Source organism: Heteronotia binoei, chromosome 5, assembly GCF_032191835.1.
Source record: "Heteronotia binoei isolate CCM8104 ecotype False Entrance Well chromosome 5, APGP_CSIRO_Hbin_v1, whole genome shotgun sequence".
Taxonomy (NCBI): Eukaryota; Metazoa; Chordata; class Lepidosauria; order Squamata; family Gekkonidae; genus Heteronotia; species Heteronotia binoei.
The window spans coordinates 114,480,276-114,498,504 of NC_083227.1; the positions used below are offsets into that span (position 1 = coordinate 114,480,276).

The window sequence follows — 18,229 nt, forward strand, 5'->3', positions numbered from 1 at the left end:
AATACACGGGGCCAAAAAGATACGGAATACCATGTATTTCCTATTACCGTACTCGAAATAGCCACATATACAGTAGATGCGCAGCTATTTCCGAATATACGGCCCCATTATACCCTATGGCCATTGAAATCAATGGCAAAATAGGGTATATTGGAAGCCTCCTGAATGGGAGGGGGTTTGAGGGAGAGCCCCCAAATTTGCAGGGGACCTTCAAGGGACTCTCCCCTACAAACCCTCAAAGTCCCAAAAAGATTGGGCCAGGGGGTCCCATTCCAGGGGCACCCAAAGAGGGTGCCCCAATCCCACCATTATACCCTATGGGCCATTGAAATCAATGGCAACGTAGAGCATAATTAGAGGCTACTGGGGGGCAGGGGGTTTGAGGGAGAGCCCCAAAAACTGCAGGGAACCCGCAGGGAACTCTCCCCTATGAAACCCCCAAGTCCCAAAAAGATTGGGCCAGGGGGTCCCTGTCTTTGGGCTCCCCAAAAGGCCCATTGCCACCAATGATGGTGAAAGCCCAATTAGCTACTTCCTCCACTATAATTGCTGTGCGGAAAGTGGCTCTGGCCAGAGGGGGGTTTGAGGGAGAGGCCCCAAAACTGCAGGGCAGCTTCAGGGGACTCCCTAGCATGAAACCCCTCTGGCCCAAAAAGACTGCACCCATCAGTGGGCACCCCAAAAGGAACACTGCTCCCAATGGTGAGAAAAAACCAATTAGAGCCGCTTCCTCACTATAATTGTTGTGGGAAAAGTGGCTCTGGGGAGCAGGAGGTTTTGAGGAGAACCCCCCAAATGGCTGTGCAGCTTCAGGGCACTGTCCCACACAAAACCCACAAGGCCAAAAAAAAAAATTGGACCAGGGGGTCCAATTCCTGGGGCACCCAAAGTCAAACCTAACTTCACATCAGATAATCTCTATAAGACCCAAATGCACTACATCCCTCTATCTACTCTATGAACCCTGCAGGCTGGAACCAATCTAAACCCAGTTGCCAACATCACTGCCACACAAAACACAATCTGCTCAAGGTCTGCTCTGCAGACCTGTCTGCAGCAAACCCAGATGCCAGCTCTCCAGCCCTGCCCCAAACAACACGGGGAGAGCTGGCCAAGCACAACAAGCCTGCTGGTTCTGGGTCTCTCACTCAGGTGCCAGCTTCCCTGCCACAGAACACACAATCTACAGATGCCAGCTCTCCAGCCCTGCCCCCCAAAACATGGGGAGAGCTGGCCAAGCACAACAAGCCTGCTGGTTCTGGGTCTCTCACACAGGGGCCAGATTCCCCCCTTACACAAAACCAGAACCAGGAAAAGGGACAACAGGAGAAGGCCAAGAAACTCAACTGTTAAAAAGTGGCCTTTTAAACACTGAAAATTAGGCCAAACAGCCCCCTCCAAGAACCAGAACCAGAAGAGAAAAGGAACAACAGCAGCACAACACAGCAGCAACAAATCAAATGCATAATCCTTTTAAAACAGTAAAAAAAATAACTTTTAACAATAGAGGAACTTTACCACCCCCTCCCCCCCCAAAAACCCCTTCCCTCTAACCCCAAGAAATCCAAGCCACCCAAATCAAGAAAAGTAAAAGGACACTGCACTTTTAAAAGTCCTCTCACTAAAGTAAGATACGGGCAAATTGGCAAACCCCCCACCCCACCCCAGGCCCCCACCCTCAGCAGAACCCCCTAACCCCAAATAAGCTACCCAGTACTCACCCACCCAAATCTGGATAAGTAAAGGGACTCTGAGTCTTAAAAAGTCCTTTTACTAACTAAAATAAAATAAGAACCCCAATACTATCTTACCTTAGACGTCTTCTCTTCTCAAGGCAGGTCAGGAAAGGCTGAGAGAGAGCAGCAGCAGCTGAGGCCAAGGGCCAGCGCAGCACAATCTCTCTCTCACACCAACACAAACACAACAGCAATGGAATCCATTGGAGTCCAGCCAGGCAGACTCTGACCCTACACAGAGCAGTTTCAAAAAATAGCACTGCTCTGTGATTGGCCAGAGAACACTGTTTACTTGGATACCCAAGTGAAAAAAAGAATAACAATGTAGCTGATGGCTGAGGGATTAGCCCAGCCATCAGCTACACAAAAGCCCTTCAAAGCATACATTTGCAATGCATTTTGCAAATGCATGCTTTGGATTGGCTGCTGGGGCTCCTCTCCCCCTCCCTCCCTAATCCCAGGGAGGCTATGGGAGAGGCGGGAAAAGGCTTCCAAAGGCAGGAAAGGAAGCAAGCAGCTCCCCTGAGGCTGCAGAAGCTCCTTTCCCGCCTTTTCCATTGACTTCCGTATACTTCCAAATATCTATACGAAGGTATACGGGGAGCCCCCTACGGCTCCCGTTTAATGGCCTGAAAATGGAATTGGAAGTATATGGTGCCGTATACTTCTGAATCAGGGGTGATTCGGTGGTCTATGCGGTTCAGCCGAACTGAATGCACACCCCTAGTACCAACTTCTATGGGAACCAATGGACCAAGGGGGTGGGGATAATAGTAGCCCACACTTTTTGCTTTGTATAATTGTAACCACTTTGCCTATTGGGTCATTCCTGGCAATGGCTTTCTAGCAGAAGGTTAACTTTGCTTCATTTCTGTATTTAGTCTTCTGATTGGTTCTCCAACCCTAATCTTATTGCACTGTTTTTGAATGATCCATTCAAATGTTTTTGAATGATTGTATTGATTTACACTGTTCGTCCATCTTGAGTCCAAGTGAGAAAGGCAGACTATAAATAATGGTTTGTTTGTTTTTTTAATGGATTTTTCTCATTGTAGTGAGTTGTTGCTGTGTTGATCCCGTGGAATCAGAGATACAAAATAGATAAGATTTTTGGGAAAACCAAAGAAAACACTTCTTCATGCAAATCAAAATTTACTTTGCTTCTGCAAGGTACAGTGAAGATGACCACATGTTGAACTGGTTTTAAGAGGACTAGACAAACTTCTGGGCTAAGCAATGGCTATTGGCTATCTTTTCAAAATGGACTCTACCTGTGGAGAGCATGCATAGTTGACAGCCAGATGATGACGACAGGGGTGCTGTCCTTGCCACATTTCCAGGAGCATCAAGGTAGCACTTGCTTACTAGGCTAGATGGCTCTTTGGTCTAACTCAACAGATAGTTATGACATTCTTCATTCTCAGTTTCTGATGTTGCATGCAAGCCTTCATGTTGGTGCAGAAATAACCATCACCATCAAATACAAAAGCTATGAGAGCATTTGAGTTGAGTATTTCTTTACTAATAGAAAGTAGTTCTACTGACTTTTTTTTTTGGTATTCTATTTGTGAAAAGGCCAGCTGTCATGAATTCTAGAGTTGTTCAGTCCCTTCTTCCTCTTTGTGGATTCCCAAATACTCTCCTGCTCTGCTTCCCTTAGAACCGGCATGGTGTAGTAGTTTGGGACAGAGAAGGTAGAGAAAGAAGTACTTTACTCTTTCTCAAAATACGAGAACTTGTGGACATTCAATGAAATTGCTGAGCAGTCAGATTAGAACTGATAAAAGGAAGTACCTCTTCGCCTTAAGGGTAATTAACACATGAAATTCACTGCCACAAGAGGCGGCAGCTGCAAGCATAGACAACTTCAAGAGGGATTAGATATGGAGCAGAGGTCCATCACTGGGTAATAGCCACAGTGTATATTTGGAACTCTCTATCTGGGACAGTGATGCTCTGTCTTCTTGGTGCTTGGAAGGGGCCACAGTGGGAGGATATCTAGTGTCCTGGCCCCACTGGTGGACCTCCTGATGGCACCTGGTTTTTTTTGGCCACTGTGTGACACAGAGTGTTGGGCTGGATGGGCCATTGGCCTGATCCAACATGGCTTCTCTTATGTTCTTATTTTTGGAGTGTCAGCAGGATCTGGGAGATTCAGGTTCAGATCCCTGCTCTGCCATGGAAGCTTGTTGGGTGACTTAGGACCAATGTTCCCTCTAAGCTGTGGGCAGAGCTGTCCCTAGGGTATGTGGCACTCCAAGCAGACTCACTGTTTGCCACCCTCCACCCCTAGGGGCCCTAGGTTTGCACGTGCACACACACACCAGGCCCGGCTGCTACCGCTGCCCCATCCCTCCCCCCTTCCATTCTGCAGTGCTGTGCTCCACTGCCCGCCTTGCCCCTCTCCCCCCCCCCCCGGTGCACTCAGAAGAGCACCACTAGAATTGGTCCTACCCACTTTGACATGGCCCAGGCATCTCAGCATTCTCTCTTAAGAGAGTACTGGAGGAGGTTTCGCTTCCCCTCCTTTCCAGACCAGAAGTGAGGGGGAAGCAAAGCCTCATTGAGCACTCTCTTAAGAGAGAACTCTGAGATGCCTGAGCCACGTCAAAGAGGTTAGGGCCAATTCTAGTGGTGCTCCTCTGAGTGCACCGGAGGGAGGGCAGCAGAGCATGGCACTGCAGAAGGGAAGGGGGAGGGAGAAGATGGAGGCGGCACAGTGTGGCGACGGTGGCAGGAGCAGCAGCAGGGAGGGAAATTAGGCATTTGTCTTGTGTACAAGGAGGGGGGAAGAGCCCAAGTTGCATCCCCCTTCCCAACATCCTAGGTAAATGTCTAATTTGCCTAGTGGGCAAGCTGGCCCTGGCTGTTGAATCTTGCGGGGAAAAATTCTATTTTGTGAGGAGAAGAAGAAGAGGAGGAAGAAGAGGAAGAAGAAGACTGCAGATTTATACCCCGCCCTTCTCTCTGAATCAGTCTCAGAGTAGCTTACAATCTCCTTTATCTTCTTCCCCCACAACAGACACCCTGTGAGGTAGGTGAGGCTGAGAGAGCTCTCACAGAAGCTGCCCTTTAAAGGACAACTCCCATGAGAGCTATGGCTGACCCAAAGCCATTTTAGCAGCGACAAGTGGAGGAGTGGGGAATGAAACCTAGTGCTCCTAGATAAGAGTCCACGTACTTAACCATTATACCAAACTGGCTCTCTGGCATTAAAGTTGTGAGCTACTGAATAAATTAGTTTGCTCTAGGGCCATTTTTGCTGAGCTGAGACAAAAATATGTGAACTGGAGGCTAAACAATTGTGAGCTAGCTGTCAATAACTCAGCTTAGAGGGAACATTGCTTAGGACCAGTCACTCTGTCTCTCTTAGCCTAACCTACCTAGTAGGATTGTTGTGAGGATGAAATGAAGGAGAGGAGAATGATATAAGCTGCTTTGATTCCCTATTGGGAAGAAAAGTGCAGCACAAAGAATGTAAATAAATGTAGAGTATCGGACTCTACACACGCGCCGCGCGTCCTCGGGCGACCAGGCACAGCGCGGGGAAAGTCACGGCCAATCAATGTCAAGCGCGGGAAGTTTAACTGGCCAGGATTGGGCTGGCCAGCAGGGGGGTTGTTCCGGGGTGTTTGTATATATTGGCGGACCCGGCCGCGTGTTCCCCAGTTCCGTAATGTACTAGCGAATAAAGCCTGAAGTCTTCACCACGTCTCGTCTCCCAGTACATTACACTGGCGACGAGGATGGGATCGAGCTAGGTCCGACCGCCCGAGGGGAACCAGACCTGGCCGGAGACGAGGAAGGCGGAGACCGCAGGATCGCACAGCCCGCCGCCGCCATGGCGAACCCAAGTGTAACGACGGGCCATCTTGCGGAATTCAACCCGGAGCACCCCGAGAGATGGGAGACCTACACAGAAAGGGTCGAATGCTACCTGCGTGCGAACCTGATCGAAGATGACGACAGGAAGAGAGACGTCCTGCTGAGCGTCTGTGGAGAAGAAACTTTCGAGATCGCACGCGGCCTCTCCGCTCCGGCGAAGCTGACTGAGAGGACCTACGGGGAGGTCGTGAGACTCCTCACGGGCCACTTTTCGCCCCAACCGTCCATCGTCGCCCGCCGATTCCTCTTCCACAAGAGGGACCAGAAGTCGGGGGAGACAGCGGCGGTCTACCTGGCGGCCCTTCGGCAGATCGCCGGGAACTGCAGTTTCGACAAGAGGGACGAAGCCCTGAGGGACCGTTTCGTCTGGGGCCTCCGAGACGAGCGACTGCAGCAGAAGCTCTTCGCAAAGGAGGAGCTCACCCTACAACAAGCCTTCAACGAGGCGACGGCGTTCGAGAGGGCCACCAAGGCGTATGGCCAGCCGCGGGGAGAGGCAGTACACCAAGAAGAAATGGGACCGGAGGACCGAGCAGAGGAAGAAGCGTTCCAGCTCCGACGGCCACAGAGGACAGAAACTCGGGTCCCCGCGAGACAACGAGCGACGGAGAGGGCTCCCACCAACCCCAGCTCCAAGTGCGCCAGCTGCGGCGACCCCCACGAAAGGAGGGACTGCCCGTACCGCAACCTGGACTGCAGAAGCTGTGGGAAGATGGGCCACATCGCCCGGGCTTGCCGGGCCAAGAGCAGCCGTCGACCACCGTCAGCGCATCACGATTCCATGGACACCCACACGACGGCATCCACCAGCTTGCAGGTACTGAACTTGCCCCTCGCAGCCCCGGACAAGGTCAAAATGTCTGTCCGGATCGAGGGCGCCCCCTGCGTCATGGAAGTAGACTCGGGTTCCTCGATCTCCATAATTTCAGAGGAGACCCTTACGAGACTATGCCCCCGCCTCCAAACGAGGCCAGCGGATTTCGTACTGAGGGACTTCCAGAAAAACCCGGTTCACGTCGTGGGGTGGGTCCAGGTGCATGTGGAGAGGGGAAGCTTTAAGGGGCCCCTAGACATACTGGTGGTCAAGCGCCAACTGACCACCCTTCTGGGGTTAGCTTGGTTTCAACCACTGGGGATCAAGCTGGTAGGGGTGGAGCACGTGCAGGCCAGCAACTTCGAAGGGGTCTGCCAGGAGTTCCCCGAGGTTTTCGATGGGTCCCTGGGGAGCTACAAGGGGCCGCCCATCACCCTACCGATTGACCCCATGGTCCGGCCCATACGGCTCAAAGCGAGGCGCGTCCCGTTTGCCCTAAAGCCGAAAATTGAGGCAGAACTGGATCGCCTCACGGCCCAGGGCGTCTTGGAGCCTGTAACTTATGCGGCTTGGGAGACCCCCATTGTAACGCCAGTGAAACCGAACGGGGACGTAAGGATCTGCGCTGACTACAAGTGCACGATCAACAAAGCGCTCCAGGATAACCCGTATCCAGTCCCCGTAGTCAGCCATGTACTATCGACACTCGCAGGGGCACGGGTTTTTGGCAAGCTGGACTTAGCACAGGCATACCAGCAACTGCCAGTCGACGCTAAGACAGCAGAGGCGCAGACGATCGTGACCCACAGGGGGGCGTTTAGAGTTAAACGATTGCAGTTCGGGGTGAGCGTGGCTCCGGGAATTTTCCAAAGCATAATGGACTCTCTCCTTAAAGGAATTCCCGGAGTGCAACCCTTCTTCGATGATGTTTTAATCGCCGCCCCGAACGAAGAAGAGTTCAAAGGCCGCCTGCGAGAGGTCCTCCGGAGGTTCCAAGCGGCGGGGTTGAAAGTGAAGAAGGAAAAATGTCTGTTGGGGGTTCCGCGGGTGGAGTTCCTGGGATTCGCCGTGGACGCGGCTGGAATTCACCCGACTACGGACAAGACTAGGGCCATTGTGCAGGCCCCCGCTCCCAAAAGCAAAGCGGAGCTACAAAGTTTTTTGGGTTTGCTGAACTTTTATCACTCGTTCCTGCCCCACAAGGCCGCCGTGGCGGAACCGTTACACCGTTTGCTTGATAAACAGGCCCCGTGGGTCTGGGGGAAGCGCCAAGCCGCGGCGTTCCAGGCAGTCAAGGACCTATTGGTCTCGAACGCGGTTTTGCACCACTATGATGAAACCCTGCCACTGATCCTGGCTTGCGACGCCTCCCCCTACGGGGTGGGAGCGGTCTTGGGGCACCAACTCCCGGACGGGAGGGAAGTGCCAGTAGCATACTATTCACGGACTCTATCCCCAGCGGAGCGGAACTATGCTCAAATCGATAAGGAGGCCCTGGCGATCGTGGCGGGGGTGCACAAGTTCAACGACTACCTCTACGGTAGGCGTTTCACCATCGCCACTGACCACAAGCCGCTCCTGGGCCTCCTAGCTTCAGACCGTCAGACCCCCCAAATCCTATCCCAGAGGGTCCTGAGGTGGAACCAGTTCCTGAACTCCTACACGTATGAACTGGTACACCGCCCGGGCAAAGCCATGGGACACGCCGATGCCCTCAGCCGCCTGCCGCTCCCCATAACAGAACCCGATCCCGCCCCCGCACACGGGGTAATGCTCATTGAATCTCTCCCGGAGCGCCCACTGCACGCGGCAGAGGTAGCCCGGACGACAGGGAGGGACCGCATCCTGGCACGGGTCAGGGACTGGGTGGGGAGGGGGTGGCCGGCAGGCAAGGTGGAAGAAGCGTTCAGACCGTTCGCGTCCAGGAAGGACGAGCTATCGACACACAAGGGGTGCGTGCTTTGGGGCAGCCGGGTGGTGGTTCCCCCCCCCTTGCGCAAACAGGTACTGGAAGACCTCCACGAGACCCACCCGGGCATCGTGAGGATGAAAGCCCTGGCCCGTAGTTATGTGTGGTGGCCGGGCATGGATGAGGAAATTGAGGGGTGGGTGAGGAGGTGCCAACCCTGCCAAGAATCCCGGCCCGATCCCCCGTCAGCCCCGGTCCACAGATGGGAGTCTAACAGGCGGCCATGGTCCCGCCTCCACTTAGATTTTGCCGGCCCGTATCAGGGCCAGATCTTTTTTATACTTGTGGATGCCTACACAAAATGGTTGGAGGTGATTCCGGTAGCCTCAACCTCCACGGCGGCAGCCGTCCGAGCACTCAGGAAGGTCCTATGCACGCACGGGATCCCAGACACCCTGGTGACGGATAACGGAACGGCCTTCACCTCCCGGGAATTCCGGGAGTTCACGGAGAGGTACCTCATACGACACATAAGGTCCGCACCATTCCATCCGGCAACCAACGGCCAGGCGGAGCGGATGGTGCGGACCACCAAGGAAGCACTGGGGAGAATAGTACAAGGGGATTGGGACCACCGCCTCTCAGCCTTCCTGTTCCACAACAGGATCACCCCAAACCCTATAACGGGATCCAGCCCCGCGGAACTGCTCATGGGGAGGAAACTGACAACCCGTCTAGACAGGCTGCACCCAGACCGGGCCCCCGAGGTCCGCGGGTCCCCAGAGGTCCGGGAGGCAGTGCGGGGGTTCTTTCCGGGTGACCCTGTATACGCGAAGAACTTCGCAAGCGGCCCCGATTGGGTCGCGGGGAGAGTCCTTAGGGTGACAGGTTCCAGGTCATACGAGGTGACCACCGAGGGGGGCCAGGTACTAAGACGGCACATAGATCAGCTGCGCCGCCGCACCCTACCCGAAGAAATGGAGGAGGCAGGGAATAGGGAACAGCTAGCAACAGAAGCGCCGGAGGGGGCCTCGCCAATACAGGAACTACCTACTTATGATGCCCCCAGAGACACCGAATCAGAGCCGGAGCCAGAAGCAGACCCCAGCTTCCCACAGCCAAGAGCAGCATCGCCCACACCAGAACCAGACCCAGCTCCAAGAGCGACCCAGAGGAGATCGACACGGGAACGGAGAGCACCAGCATACCTCCGGGACTATGTGGTCTGAACTAGGGGGGGAGGAGTGTAGAGTAGCCTAACCTACCTAGTAGGATTGTTGTGAGGATGAAATGAAGGAGAGGAGAATGATATAAGCTGCTTTGATTCCCTATTGGGAAGAAAAGTGCAGCACAAAGAATGTAAATAAATGTAGAGTATCGGACTCTACACACGCGCCGCGCGTCCTCGGGCGACCAGGCACAGCGCGGGGAAAGTCACGGCCAATCAATGTCAAGCGCGGGAAGTTTAACTGGCCAGGATTGGGCTGGCCAGCAGGGGGGTTGTTCCGGGGTGTTTGTATATATTGGCGGACCCGGCCGCGTGTTCCCCAGTTCCGTAATGTACTAGCGAATAAAGCCTGAAGTCTTCACCACGTCTCGTCTCCCAGTACATTACAATAAATAACAATGCTTCCTGCAAAGAAGGGGTCCACTGACTGCCAATTGTTTAGTCACCACCCTGTCCCTAATATTATTTGTACAGGGTATTTCCAGGCACTCAGGGATGCTTCTTTTCCTTGTGATCAGCTCTCAAAAGCCATTGTATCTGGAAGAGGGAGAAGAGCCCAACGTGCTGAGAAAGGCTTGCGTTGTTTTGTATTTTCCAAGATGCTCAGCTCTATGCAAAAGGGCTCTTGCAGTCCTCTCTGCCTTCCTCCATATCCCTTTGTGGAAGAATTAGGAAGGGATAGGAAAAGTAAACAAGGGGGCTACTTTTTACCAGGCTTTCAAGAAGCAGGGAAAGGCAAGGGAGTAAAGGTTAGAAAGCAACGAAGCAGGAGTGGAAAGATGGAGAAGCAGCAGCCCCTTTACCCCCAGCCAAGGCACCTCAGAGAGTTTCCACTGCACAAGGAGACCCCTTGGCACTGAAGAAACAGAAGAGGCAGAGAAGGATAAATTTAACAGCGGCAGCTCAGCTCTTCCCAGTGTGAGGAAGATAGCAGGGAGCTAAATGTTACCTGGTTCTTTCCCAGAGGGTCAAGTTTTTCCTTTATGCTCCTCCTGCTGGTGCTGCTCTGATGCCTCCGTCACACAAAAATGGCCTCCTCAGGACAAGACTCAAGGGCAATTTTTTTTATAAGAGCCAGGGCTGGTATCAGCATACCATGAGGTGGGGCAGCTGCCGGGACCCAGGACTTTTGGAAGGGCCCACTGCCACAGATCTCTTGCCATGTGCCTGCCTGCCTCCTGCCAGTGTGCCTTCTGCATCTGCTTGGAACTCTACCACCCATATTTCCTGCCACATCCACTGCCTAGAATCACCAGGGAAAGGTATGCAGCTGGTACAGACAGGGGTGTTTGGGACAGTGGTACTCTCCAGCCACATGCTGCTTGGCACCATTAGAGAGAGGGAGTGTGGGAGAGCTTGAAGGGCAGAAGGACACAGGCAGGTGGTAAGTAGGCAGAGATGCCAATGAGGGAGTCAGGTGGTGGGCAAAGTAGGGGAGGGGGCCCAGCCCCCCCCCCCAAAAAAATCCTAGAACTAGCCCTGATGAGAGCCACTTGTCTTATTCACGCATATTTTAATTTATTTAGAAAATTTATATACCAGATTTGTTATACTTCTACTTAGGGCTTTTTTTCCTAAGGGAACTCAGCAGAATGGAGTTCCAGAACCTCTTTGTGGAAACAAAATTCTCAAAAAATGTTTAAAAGTTTGTGAAGGGCACCTGTGTGTTTCTCCTTCATTTCCCTCTTGAGATTTCTGGCTCCTCAGAAAAAAAAAAGCCCTGCTTCTACCATTTCCCATCATGCATCCTTCCTTAGCAACACCCTTGTCTAAGCATAGGTCACATCTGAAGGACAAAGATGGCCCTGACACAACTCTGGTATTTCTTTCCTGTTCTTTCCCTCATACTCTCCTTCAGTTGTTTCTGCCTTTAACATTCTCCCTGCAACGGGGTCATGGGGTCTGCCTGTGCCACCTCATCTCAGTCATGTGGGTGCCTCATATGCCCTGGTACATATATATCTGTGGGCGAGGTCATGTCCTAAGCACAGCAGGAAGAACTCTTCTCCTGGCTCAGTTCCCCTCTCTGCTGAGACATAGTGGTGGCAGCTCCCTTCATGGGGGAAGCGGCCCGTGTAGCCGCCTGTGTGCGCTCTGATGAGTTAATAGACTCTAATTAATACAGATTGGGGAGATCACTTTCAATTTCCCTGGCTCTCCCTCTTACTGAAGAGCCGCAGAGAATGCTGGCTGTAGTGTCTGCAGCAGCTCAGCATATAACCAGGGCCCCCTCAGCACAACATAGTCGTGTGTTGTTGACTTTCGTAAGGGCCAAGAGAGGGGTCATTCTCCTCAAGCTCTCTTATGCTTCACTTCTTGCCACCTGGGGCCATTTCTCTTGTTAAGAGACTGGATCTTAGGCTCCTAGTGGCATGATAGCCTACAAGTGCTCAGATCCTTTGCCAAGTTGTTGGGCAAGAGACACTTTGGAGTCTTTTCTGCAGCTGTGACAGAAAGAGGAAAAACCTGACTTTCTAGAAACAGGAAATTGGATGTTGTGCATCTTTCTGTCCTTGCTAAATTCAGGCTCCCAACCTTTCTTGATGTAGCATTAACAAATTAAAGTGGAAAGGAAATTAAATACATACTAGGAGCTGATTTATTTCATTACTGGAAACATTTGTACCTCACCTTTCAACCTAAGTCCTCAAAGCAGTTCCTGCATAAGGCTGATCCATCCTGGGAGGGCTGGCCCCTTGTTCCGTGTCTCTGCCACTACTTCAGCACATATTAGTTTCTCCAAGTTCAGAAACAGCAAAAGAGGAGTTAGCACATTTAATAACTAAGGACCTTTTTTTCATTTAATGCAGATAACTCTTACCATCTAACCTCTCAAACTCTATTATTTAAATAACAAAGAACCAAGGAGTGCAGGGCTTGTGTTGATTTAGGACAGAGTTTCTGAATTTCCAAGGGCGAAATCTTCCATGAGAGAAAAAAAAAAGATTTATTCAGTGAACACAGAACATACATTCAGGTATATAAGGAAACATTAAAAATGCATTCTCACTAACATTCTGTCCTGGTTTAGACTAAACATGAGACAAATTTACACAGAATGTTATCAAGCCATGTGTAATGTACTCGGTGATGAGACGTGCAGAAGGCAACATACTTTATTAGAAGGTACATCACAGAAGGGCAACGCGGGCCGGGACCCGCTTTATATACAATCGGCCCGGAACAGCCCTCCAGCTGGCCAGTCCAATCCTGGCCAGTCAAACTTCCCGCCACTGATCTTGATTGGCGGAGTCTTTTCCCGCGCTGTGCAGGGCGACCAAGGGACTTCCCCTGGTCGCCTCTGCTGCATGGCCGCGCGGTGCTTTAGTTAAGCCCAAGACACTACACCATGGATGTTCAGAATGAAAGCCTTCTTCTGTCTTTCCCAAAGCTCTCTCTTCCAGGGTTGCTCTTCATCCATGGAAGTTGAAGCTCTGCTGCGGAGACATTTATCTTTATGCAGCTCGAACATGTAATGATGGGCCTCAACTTCAGTGATGGTTATATATTGACCTATCCAGTGTAAACCAAAGAGTCTGAAAAATCTAATGCAAGCACATTGAAATATATTTGCACATGTCAGCAAATTATGCACATTAAAAATGTAAGCATCTCCCTACCAGAATCCATTCCATCAAAAGTCAGGTTTCTGGATAAATGGCACTGATAACTCACAGGCATCTATTCATAGTCAGGTAAAGCTCTATCTGCCAAAACTGTATGTTTTGGAAATGCTTGTGTTTGGATGTAGAGAACTTGGGAGGGAGGATTCGGGAGCATTTTTGTATTTATATATGCATGTTTGTTTGCACGTATGAGTGTGTGCACATGGAAGTCATGGTGATCTCTGATGACTGACCCCCACTGGCGACCTGGAGGATGTTCAAAGAGGTGGCCGAATAAAGCCTACCTCCGCCTCCCAACTCCTGGTATTCCGAGGAGGTCTCCCCCATCCAAGTACTTGCTAGAGTTGACCCTGCTTAGCTTCCAAATGCTGATGAGATCGGGCTTGGCTGGGCTATCCAGGTCAGGGCAGATGTAGAGAACTTTGATGTACAAGTCTCTCCAAACGGCATTTTCATTTTTTACTCAGTCAACAAAATGTTATCTGCTGATATGCAAGTCTCTTAGAAAAGAGCGTTCTATGGCACTAAACAGAAAATCCATTAAAAACTCTAAAGCAGAGTTTAAAAGTCCATGTTAAGGTTTTGGGATATCCACAAACCAGTTAGAGGCCTGAAACTTCAAGTGAGAATCCCAAGCATACCCACCCACACGCTTCCATCCTTCTTCAGAAGCCAGATTCTCTCTTCTGTTATGCAGAATTATATCTCCAGGCAGCATCTTCCCCTTGGATTTTCTCAGGTTCTGCTGTACTGAACCAGCCAGCCCTTCAAGTGTTGCCATTGTAATTATGTGTTTTTATCACTGACTGTCTCTGGACTCCCTTTTCCTCCTTGGGGTATGTAACTCACATCACTCAGCCTGCGTATTTGTGGTAGCTCCAAATTCTCTGTTAACTCCTTCTTTTCTTTTTACACTTCACCCAATGGCTCTGCACTACCAATTCCCACTCTTTTCTTTCAGCATCCAATGGCACTCTCCTGTTGGCACCTCCAAAGATATCTTCCCCACTTCATAAGCCTTTCTTCATTTCCATCTCTCAGCTGTCTCCTTTCTTTTACCCCCCTATATATCACTCTGTCCCCCATATCACCCTTTTTCCTACCTGCTACCCCACAGTGTTCTTTTTCCTCTTTGCACTTTCATCTCTCTGACCCCCATTTTCCCATTTCATCTTTTCACTTTGTTTCGGCTCCCTCCTCTCAGCTCTGCTCCTCCTTTGGTGGCAACAGCACACAAGACTTTGTCCCAGGAATTTCATTCCCGGAAAGACAACAAAATCTGTTAGCGCTTTATAAAGACTAACAAATTAATTATGGTGTAAGCTTCTTTAAAAGTCCAGGAAGGCAAGAAATAGGTGTGAACAGGAGTCTCAAACACAGGCAGACTCTGTGGCATGGCAGACCGGCTGCCATAGACAGAAAAACCATCATGTTTCCCTGAATTCAGAAGGCGTAAAGAGTAACTCCAATGTAGCAAAGCAAGAAACCTCCCCTTCTGACTTTTCACATGCCCAGAGGGGAAAAGGGGCACAAACAGTGGATATTTGTCATTCCTCCAGGTGCAACAAATAGATGTTGGGGGAACCCATCACCTGTCCTTGGGCTTATGTTATATTTTAAGTCCCTTCGGGAAAAAGTTACTATTTTCTGGCACACGGCTGACATTTTGTTCCACCTCATCAGATGGCAGTTGGTTCCCTTTCTCTGCACCAATAAGAATTCATTTGCATATTAGGCCACACCCCCTGTCACCAAGCCAGCTGGAACTGCATTCCTGCTTTAAAAAAAAAAAAAGTCCTGTACAGTGCCATTCACTGTAGTCATCTTCTCTGCTCATTAATCAGAAGCAATCAGGATTCAAAAATATAATCTAGTGTTCCAACATACAAAGAAAGCCCAGAGTTGCCAACAGCTACCTCTAGCTCCACCACATCAGTTCATCAGTCTTTCTAGTTTCCTCTCCTCTGGCACTACTAACTTCTCCTCCCTGCTTGTGTTCCCTGTACTCACTGCAGCCATCAAGTGTAATTGGTGGCTTCTTTGGGAGTCCTTGCTGAACTACCGCCACAGTCAGTTAGTTTATCCTCATTATGAATGTTATGGTAGTCAATACTCATGGCTCTGTCACTTAGGGCCTATGCAGACAATATTGTTATGGGCCACATGGTTCAGTTATACCAAGCAGAGAAAGCCCTCTTTTTTGAGGCTGTTGCCTAGTCTGCTTGTTGACAGTACAGAGGAGGAGGAGGAGGAGGAAAGGAGGAGTTGGAGTTGGTTTTATACTCTGCCCTTCACTACCCGAAGGAGTCTTGAAGCAACTATACCATGGAAGACTTTACCATGCAACTTTGCCACACAAACAACAATAATGTATCTACAATAATTTATCATTCCTTTAGGAGATTTCTATGACACCTCTTCAGTCCCACTCATGAAGCTTTAATATTAGTGGATCTCCTCAGGCTAGTCTTTATTAATTTTTTAAAAATCACTTTGTATTCTACAAAGTAGTCAGCTCAGATGGAAAAGTTAAGGCTAAAAGAATCCTGAATTTGGCCAGAAAAAAGGGTTTGGAGTTGGCTGGGAAAGAGTGCTGGGAGGTTTCTAGCTGTCTATTTAGGGATGGGGAGTGTGGGCCACACAGGAGATGTCATTTGACATATTTACTTCTCACCAACTTAGTTTTTAAAGGAACAGACATGTTTTAAAACACAAGTTATCTATTACTGTTTCCTCACAAAGTAACCGACGTTGGGAAAGCTACGCTGTATTTTCCTACCACTCAAGAAAAAAACAAGTAAACGCTCATTACCTGTTTGGTGGACCAGTTGGGTATAATGGTTAGGAGCATGGACTGGGTTTGATTCCCCACTCTTCCACATGCAGCTGTTAATAGAACCCTGGGTCAGTCACAAGTTCTCTCGGAGTTGTTCTCTCAAGACCAGTTCTCGAAAGAGCTCTCTCGGCCCCACTTACCTTTGCAAGCAGGGGCACAGCCAGAATTTTTTTTTAATGGGGGGGGGGGCTTTAAAAAAATTTGTGGGGCACTCAATTTTTTTTAAAGTCCCCTGACCTAAAAAAAAAAAATCCTGCCTATGCCCCTGAGAGGTGGCCTCCCCAGGCTGGGTCTTTCTGCTTTCATAGCCAGCTCTGAAGCCAGCTGTGAGAAGAAGACCTGCCGCATGTCCTGCTTGGCCAAGCAGGAGGGGAGAGAAAGGCAGGGCCAGCAGACCAGGTCTTTCTGCTTCTTACAGCCAGCTGGCTTGCAAGAGCACAAAGATCCACCTTGGCAGCTTCTCCCACTTCTTCCTGCTCCACCAGGTTGGGAAGCCTTGACAGGAAGTTTGGGGAGGGGCTCCCAGAGCCCGCCCACCCCCCCTCCCCTAGCTACAGGGTTGATCACAGGGTACCTGCTGTGGGGAGCGGAAGGGAAAGAAGACTATAAGCCACTCTGAGACTCCAAGTGAAGGGTGGGATATAAATCCAATCTCTTCTTCTCTCTTCTTCTGTGATGCTGGAATTTTGTTATTTTCAGGGGATTGGCATGTATTGGGACTACGGCGCTATGGGAAGGTGTTTTCTGAACATTCCCCTTAATTGTATGTCTAACTGAAAATGCTTCCCAGTGTTTTAAACTGTATTAGGGGGGAAAGGCAAGTACCCATTTTGTCTACAAGAAAACACATTTTTGATTGGAGGATATGGTAGAGTGGAAAACACTCCCCCCATGGGTTTCATAGACTACATAACACATTGGGAATTGCAGTCACGGTACTCCAGGGTTACATGTAGTGTAGTTAACAGAAAGGCATAAGTGCAGGGAAAGTAGCTTGAAAACTAGGGCCTGAAAACAAATGTTCCAGAATACAGCACATATGTATTCTAACTTCTCCCACTACACATTGCAATGTGTTGTCTTCACTCAATGGAAAACAGAAGTATAATTTTTCAGAGCAGTGAAAACCTTTCTCTTCTGTGGTAGTTGGTTTTGTTTGTTTTTGTTTTCTGCTACATGCCAATCACAGCCAAGTTTGTTTTTCCTAGATTCTGTACCTTGAAAAAGCTGAGCATCTCCCCTAAAGTGCAGGCAATGGTAATGAATACAGGACTGTAAAGTTTGTGTGTTAATTGGCATGGACACCACTGGACACAACCTACAATGTCAGTGGGGGAGTAATCCATGTTTTCCCCACATACCTATTGCTGTTTCAGAACTGCTTCTAAAGGGTTATTTAAAGGGCAAGTCTTCTGTACCACATGAGGATTCTTGTGGCCCTTCACAAAAGAAAAAAAATTGCAAGATTATCTCTGCCCTGCAGTAATGCTTTGCCATTTCAAGAACCTTTTACTATTGTTTACATCTATTTTTTCTTTGAAGTGTGTGCACTCATTCTCTGTACCACTAGAAAGCACATCTCCCACTTTGTAGAAACCACCTTTATTCCCATTGCAAAGCTTCGCCTCCTGACATTTGTAGTTATGAGGGTGCTGATACAGGATCAGGGTTAGTATCATCATAACACTAATGCAGACTTTACTCCCAACCTTTGCTCCAAAGAAAAATAACAACCCTTTTCTACAGTCCTAATCTCAAAGAACTTTGGATGCTTCCAGAAAGGCAAAGGAGGAGAGCTGTGGGTCATTGAACAGAAAATGGTGCAGACAGGCTGTAACCTGTTTCCCAGCACTTATCCTTTCATCATTTCATTTGTCCAATTCACCCACCCAGGCTTCTCTTGCTGCTTTCCCTGCCACTCTGTCTGTACCAGTCTAGCAGGGCCTGTCTGTGCCCAAACAGTTTATTGGGCTTATCTGTGAGATGTGTGAGCAGGTCAGGTACCTGTTTTGTGCAGCAGAGTGGAGCCGGGATGAAGAGGATGACATGCTTGTTCTGCCACCAAAGGTGACAACTTCCTGGCCCTTATCAGCTCCGCTCCTGGATGCACATGGTAATCACTAGGGCCACAACAACTGCCTGGCAATTTATTCACCGAGAAGAGACATTCCCAACAACAGACACGTACCTGGACT

At 49.8% G+C, this 18,229-nt stretch overlaps 1 protein-coding gene across 1 annotated transcript in view; it reads right to left on the reverse strand.

Moving 5' to 3' along the window:
* UNC5A (unc-5 netrin receptor A) overlaps window positions 1-12,442 on the reverse strand; it is a 140,226-nt gene extending 127,784 nt beyond the window's left edge. Inside the window, exon 1 of the mRNA XM_060240191.1 lies at window positions 12,204-12,442. The gene's annotated coding sequence lies outside the window, so the exon portion shown is untranslated. The remainder of the gene's footprint in view (window positions 1-12,203) is intronic.
* Between the last annotated feature and the right edge of the window lie 5,787 nt (window positions 12,443-18,229).